Raw genomic sequence first — 6,781 nt, forward strand, 5'->3', positions numbered from 1 at the left:
TTTTTTTTTTTTTTTTTTTGCAAGCTGAAGACTTGTACCAGGCGACTCCACAAGCTCTGGGTCAGGCAGCCTGATGCCTACAGGGAGGTGATGGCAATTGGAGTCTTATTGAGAGAAAGTAGCCAGGGGATCAGAACAGGAGAGGAAAGCGCTCATTTGGAGACAAGAATATGTGAAGCCTATGAAGTGTGTGGTGGAGTAAGACAGAGGGCTGCTAGCTCTGATCTGTAAAGGACAGCTTGTCCCTGTGCATGTGCCTTTCCACCTGGGCTGGCCATGGGTAACAGGAGAGTTCATATAGTCCCTTCCAGGGGCTGTGGTTGCTTGGCGTCCGGTTCTTTTCTGGACTCACTTCAGGCTCTGGGCCGGAGTCTACTGGCACTGTGAGTGATAAGGACTTTCTGGAGTAAGGCCATAGCAGAAGACAAACTTGACTTGGCAGTCCTTGCTGACATGCCAACTCCTCCCAGCCTGGCTTCCCTCTCCCTCACCAGAGCTCTCAAGGATCACCAAGCCAGACCTCACAGAGGTGTGCCCAGCCACTGGGTATAGTGGCCCCTCTGTGTGGTTGTCCAGTAGTGGTGAATAGGCTTTGGGCTCTGGTGGCAAAGACGCCACCAGGATGGACACAGATACACAGAGGGCATTTAAGGTAGGACACAGAGCCGGCCCTGAGGACAGAGAGTGACTGAGGAAGGGCTGTTAGATGGGTGGGGGAGGGGGACTCAGGAGAGACCCTTCCTGAGGTGATGACATTTGAACAGAGGGAGGCCTCAAGGCCTCAAGGCAGGAAAAAAGCCACACATACTGGGTAAAGGTCCCATGGCCCAGACCAGAATGCAGTGAGTGAGGGCCTGGCCGGAGGGGAGGGCAGACAGTAGTCAGTGCTCAGACCACACAGGGCCTTGTTGGCTATGGGGAGGATTTTACACTTCACTGATGTCAGTGGGATGTTGTTAAAGGCTTTGAAGCTGAACAGTGACTGGCATAGAAAAGCAGAGACTGCTGATCGCTGCATAGAGGATGGCCTGAGGGAGGTGGTGTAGAGGCCGGAGGATATGCATGGAGGCTGCGGAGAAACCCAGGCCTGAGGCACCAGCTGTGTGGACTCAGCCAGGTGTTCCCAGCCAGGGCCCAATGAGTTCCTTAACGTGTGTGTGTGTGTGTGTGTGTGTGTGTGTGTGTGTGTGTGTGTCTTTACTTTATTGCTCTTAGCCTCAGTTTCAGGCAGGTATTTTACCACTGAGCCTTGGTCCCAGCTCTCACTTAATTTTAGATCCCCTTCAATGATAAATGTAGGCCACTGCCCTAGTTAGCATTGGCTTGACTCAGTCTAGAATCAACTGAAACAAGAGTCTCAGTTCAGTCACTGTTTTTATCAGGCCGGTCTGTGGGCATGTCTCTGGGAACTCTCTTCATTATTAACTCATATAAGAGGGCCCAGGCCACTGTGGGCAGCACCGTGCTTAGGCAGGTGGTATGATGTTACGTGTTACACAGAGTGCCTGCAGGTGTCCAGAAATGTGGTCATGAGCTCTATCACTCACAGGGGCGTGGGCTTGCTGTCAGATCTTCTCATTTAATGCTGTAGCCATGCAACACATCTATCTATACACCATAGACTTGCTTTTTGGGTTATTCTGGGCTCTGTATTTCAGAATGATCAGTTTTCTTGGTAGTCCTTCATATTTTATTTTATGCACTTAACAACACTATTCCGATAAAGGAGTCCACCGGTTCTGGACCCCGGCCTCAGGAGTTGCCAGCAATTATATGGGAATCATGTACGTATTGTAAACAAACTCTGGCTGCATTTAGCAGGTTAAGCTGTCAGGACTAACTGATGGCTGAAGCGTGGAGTGGGAGGAAGCAAGAGTGTAGTCCCTGAGTCTTTGACTGGAGCACGTGGATAGGAATTCTATTTGAGGCATTGGTTAGGTATAAAGCGAGGAATGATTATGGCTCTGGAAAGAAAGCATTGCCATAAAGCACCTGACAGGAAGTAGGTACCTGTAACCAATAACTAGTCCCATGTCACACAGGCAGCCCTGAGAATGGAGGCCAGGTTCAACAGATGGCAGAATGTATGAATCTAGGGCCTGGGAGGGGACTGAGGCTGGAGAGCTGCATTTTGTAAGCATTGGTCTATACACTGTTGGAAGCCGTGGGACTGGGTATGGAAATATAGCTGTACCCATGTCTAGCTAAAGAAACTGGCTTGCAACAGTGGAGCACAGCATCATGGGTATGTGAGCCATCGCTCTTGACCAGGCTGGAAGTCACCAATGTGGCAGGGCAGGTCCCTCACCTAGACACATTGGCAAGAAGACATATGTGGGAATCAAACTCCGTATTATGACCCAGAAAGAAGCTGGTGTGTGAGGTTCCTTCCCTGCTGGCAAGACGAATGACCTTCTCCCAGGTCAGACCTTTGCATGCCTCCAGGGCCTTGACCATCTCGTTCAGTGGGGAGCTGACCTGCTCAGCCACAGCACACTCGGGGTAGCGATCATTCTAGCAAGGTGGTAATTTACCTGCACAGCCAGAGATGTTCTCATATTCGATGCTCACACTGACATGAAACCTCAAACACTGTTTACCAGTAACAGAAGGGTGCCTGGTAATTTTGTCTCAGACATTGATGACGCTGAGAACAGTTGTGACCAACCTGACTGACTGAGCCTCAGTTTCCTTATCTGTTAACCAAACAGGTTCGATGAGCTATGAACATTCCTGCAGCTCCAAAATGAACCTTTGCTTGTCCCAGAGTTTGCCTCATCGTGTGCAGATGCCTAGCAATCCCTGGGGAGGCTACCAGACAAGGAGTACAGAGGTCATTGAGATGTCTCAGGATGGAAAGGTGCTTGCCACCAAGCTTGATGATCTGAGTTCTATTCCCAGGACCCACGTTGTAAGGGTGAGAACCAACTCCATTAACTTGTTCTCTGACCTGTACATACCTGCTCTACTGTGTGCCTCTCATTGTGACAATAAATAAATGGATAAATGTAATAGGAAATGATTTTTTTTTAAAGGAGTGGAGAGTTCCAGACAGGGGTATCAGGATTTCTGTTACTAGCTGGCTGCTTTGCAGTAAATCTTGTCTATATTTTGAGACGGCTTCTCAGTAGAAGGGGAAGCTTCCAGAAGTTACTGCAGTGACAAGTTTAATGACCATACACTGGAACACAAAGGCCCAGTGGAACCCTTCACTGCGATCATTGTAATCCTTTGCTCTCTTTCAAATCTTTCTCTCTCTCTCTCTGTCTCTCTCTCTCTCTCTCTCTCTGTCTCTGTCTCTCTCTCTCTCTCTGTCTCTCTCTGTCTCTCTCTCAGACAGGATCTTACTATGTAGCCCTGGCTGTCCTGTATCTCACTAGGTAGACCAAGATGGCCCCAGACTCATAGAGATCTGCTTGTCTCTGCCCAAGTACTGGGATTAAAGGCCTGTGTCACCATATCTGGCTTCTTCAAATATTTTTACTGCTTGCCCTGTATCTTAGAGTCTACTTTGCTTCAGGAAGCTGCATGCACGGGGCTTTCCTTCCTTCCCCTCCCTGGCCTGAGACTCTGTGCTTCACCTAGCATGTGCTGTCTGTGTGAAACTTCCTGCTGACCAGGGGAAGCTCCTGTCTGCTGAGCACGTTCCACCCAGCGTTGGGTCTGAATGTTCTCATTTTATCTCTGGAGCAGGCCCTGGAGGAAGACACACTGAGACTGGGGAAACAGAGGTCAGAGCCAGCCACATTCCTAAGGCTACATAGTTCACTGGTACACAAGTCGGGGTTAGAAATCAGGTCAGCCTGGCTCCTAAATTCTTTCTGTGCCTTGGGGGAAAGGGGACAAGAAATCTTGCTGGGAAAAATTGAATTTTCCAATCTGCTCTTAGCAATCTTCTTTACTCTCAGGGAAACCTAACAAAACAAATATAAGCCCAAAATAAGTTTATTTTAAAATGAAGATTCCTAGGCATTCGTGAGACATTGGGGCTTTAAGTAAACAGCCCCAGCCAAAGGGAGAGTTCTCTGTGTTACACAGTGAGGGCTATAGAGACAGTCATACCCTCCAACTGAGTAATTGTACCCCTGCAATTTCTCTAAGGCTGTATTTAACGTAAACAAAGCCTCCACAAGTATATTTACTGTAACGTTATTTGAATATCTAAAGCTTAGAAGCAGCATAAATGTCCCAGAGAAGAAAATGGTTGGTGAACAACTGTGCAGAATATTAGGTAGCCATGAAAATGATAGTTATGGGGACCATGAAGACACAGAGAAACATTTAAGGACATACATGTGAGTACATGTAAAAACAAACAAAAAGCCAGAGAATCGGGTGGGAGAGGCGGCTCAGGATTCCCAGAACCTGCATGGAGGCTCACAACTGTTTGTAATCCCAGTTTCAGGGGTTCCTCTTTTGACCTCTGTAGGCATTTCACAAACATGATGCACAGACATACATGCGGACAACACACACACACACACACACACACACACAAGCAGAGTATCAAATGCGCGAACGAGGTGAGCACAGAAACAGAGAAGTGGTGTTACATGAGGGAGATTGAAAACTGACAATTTTTTTTGTTTGTTTTTTGTTTTTTGTTTTTCAAGATAGAGTTTCTCTGTATAGCCCTGACTGTCCTGGAACTCACTCTGTAGACCAGGCTGGCCTCGAACTCAGAAATCCACCTGCCTCTGCCTCCCAAATGCTGGGAATAAAGATATGCACTACCACCGCTCGGCAATTGAAGACATCCTTTTTTAAGATAGAGTCTTTCTTTGTAGCCCAAGCTGGCCTCAAATCCGAAGCCGTTTTTATTATTTTTAATTATGTGTGTGTGTGTTTAGGTATATGCATGTGAGTGCAGGTGCCCCAAGTGCTCACCGGCAGTTGTGAGAGATCATGGGTGCTGGGGACTGACACTGAAGTTGACAGTTGGAGAACTTCCAGGGCCACACGAGAAGCCCACACCTCAACAGCCCTCAGCAGCTGAGGGGAGCTGGAGACTAAACTCCCCTGCTGCCTTCTCTGGGAGGATGACTGAGGCACAGCACCACACTGTCTCTGAGAGCCTTCCAGTGGAGAGAAGCTACAGAGATCCACCACAGTGCTAACTCCCTTGACAACCACCTTGGGCCATCTTGCCTTAAAGCAGATGCTGAGCTCATTTCTGGTAGAAGGTATTTATTAGGAACTACGGCTTGCCAGAGGAAGGATGAAAAAGACTTAGGTAGAAGGAGAGGCAGAACAGGAGTGCAGGTCTGAGGAAGTTTCGGATGTAGGCTAGGAAGCTGCAGCCAGCCCTCAGGGGCTGAGAACTGAGTAGCCCTAAGAGTGAGTCAGTATACCACACCATGCTCAGTGCCTGGCCCAAGGCAAGGCTGCTTTCTCCCTTTCTTTCTTTAACAGCCATTGAAGACTATCCATGGACACCTTACTTGCTTCTGGGCGCCAAGGCCTAATAGGTGGGCATGTCTACCACAAGGACACATCCTGTCAGCTTCTTCATCACCAGCCATGATTTCCCAACACTCACGTCTGACACTCGAATTTAAAGCTTTATCTCAGCATCCATGTGGGGGACTCAAACTAAGACAACAGATATTTCCTCAATTTATTTTTCGGTTCAGCCATCAGCAGACACCTAGACTTTTGTCAAGTTTTTGTGCTACAAATATTCTGTAGTGTAACTTCTTATAGAAATTTCCAGTACATGGGATGGGTGGCTGGTTTCTGTGAGTGTGTGTGTGTGTGCATGCATAATTGTATATGCATGTGTATGTATTCATGTGTGTGTACTAGAGTCTCTCTGTGTGTGCATGTGTGTGTAGTAGAGACTCTCTGTGTGTATGCATGTGTATTTGTATGTGTATGTGCTTGTATGCATGTATGTGTTGGTGGTGGATGTGTGGGCAGGTATACATGCTTAGAGGCCAGAGAAGGATGTCCGGTGTCCTGACCCATCACTCTCTACCTTATTCCCTTGAGACAGGGTCTCTCACTGAACATGGAGCTAGGCTGGCAGTCTGAGGACCGCTGACAACTCTCTTGTTTCCACCGTGACAGTGCTGGTATTTGCAGGTGTGGGAGGCCACACCTGGCTTTTTACACGAATGCCAGGGATTGGAACTCAGGTCCTCATGCTTGGACAGCAAGCATTCTCACCCACTAAGCCAAGTTCTCTAGACCCATTTTTGGGATTTTTTAAGCCAATACTTAGAACAGAGTTCTTGGGTTCCAGGGTATAAATATCTCCCGCTTTACCAGATGTGGTCAAATCAGTCTCCAAAGTGACTGCCTGCTGTCTTTGACATGCATGAGCACTCAAACGGTTCACAGCTGGAAGGAATCACTCTCTCTCCCTGATGGTGTGTACCACAGATGAGCATCGCCAGATGTCGGCATCCCTTGCTGTTCAAAAGAACTCCTTAGTGCTGTGATGAATAAAACCACCAAAAAAGCAAGAAAGAAAACAACTAACAGGTTGTGTCGTCATTTTGGCTCTATAGAGCAGAACTGCGCCTTAATGTCTAGATTTGCAAATAGGTTCTCCTACAAGGCCAAAGGAACTCCACACACGTGATGAAGCTAAGCAGTGAGATGGGAGGTTATCCTCAATTATGCTGGGAGGACCAACGGGACCATAAAACAAAGAAGGTGATGTGGCAGAGAGAGGAGAGAGAGAGAGAGAGAGAGAGAGAGAGAGAGAGAGAGAGAGAGAGAGCATGCCCATGCACTCTCGTAAACTTGTATCCATGAACACCAAAAGGGGGCATCA

This window comes from Mus caroli, chromosome 9 (assembly GCF_900094665.2).
Source record: "Mus caroli chromosome 9, CAROLI_EIJ_v1.1, whole genome shotgun sequence".
NCBI classification, from domain to species: domain Eukaryota; kingdom Metazoa; phylum Chordata; class Mammalia; order Rodentia; family Muridae; genus Mus; species Mus caroli.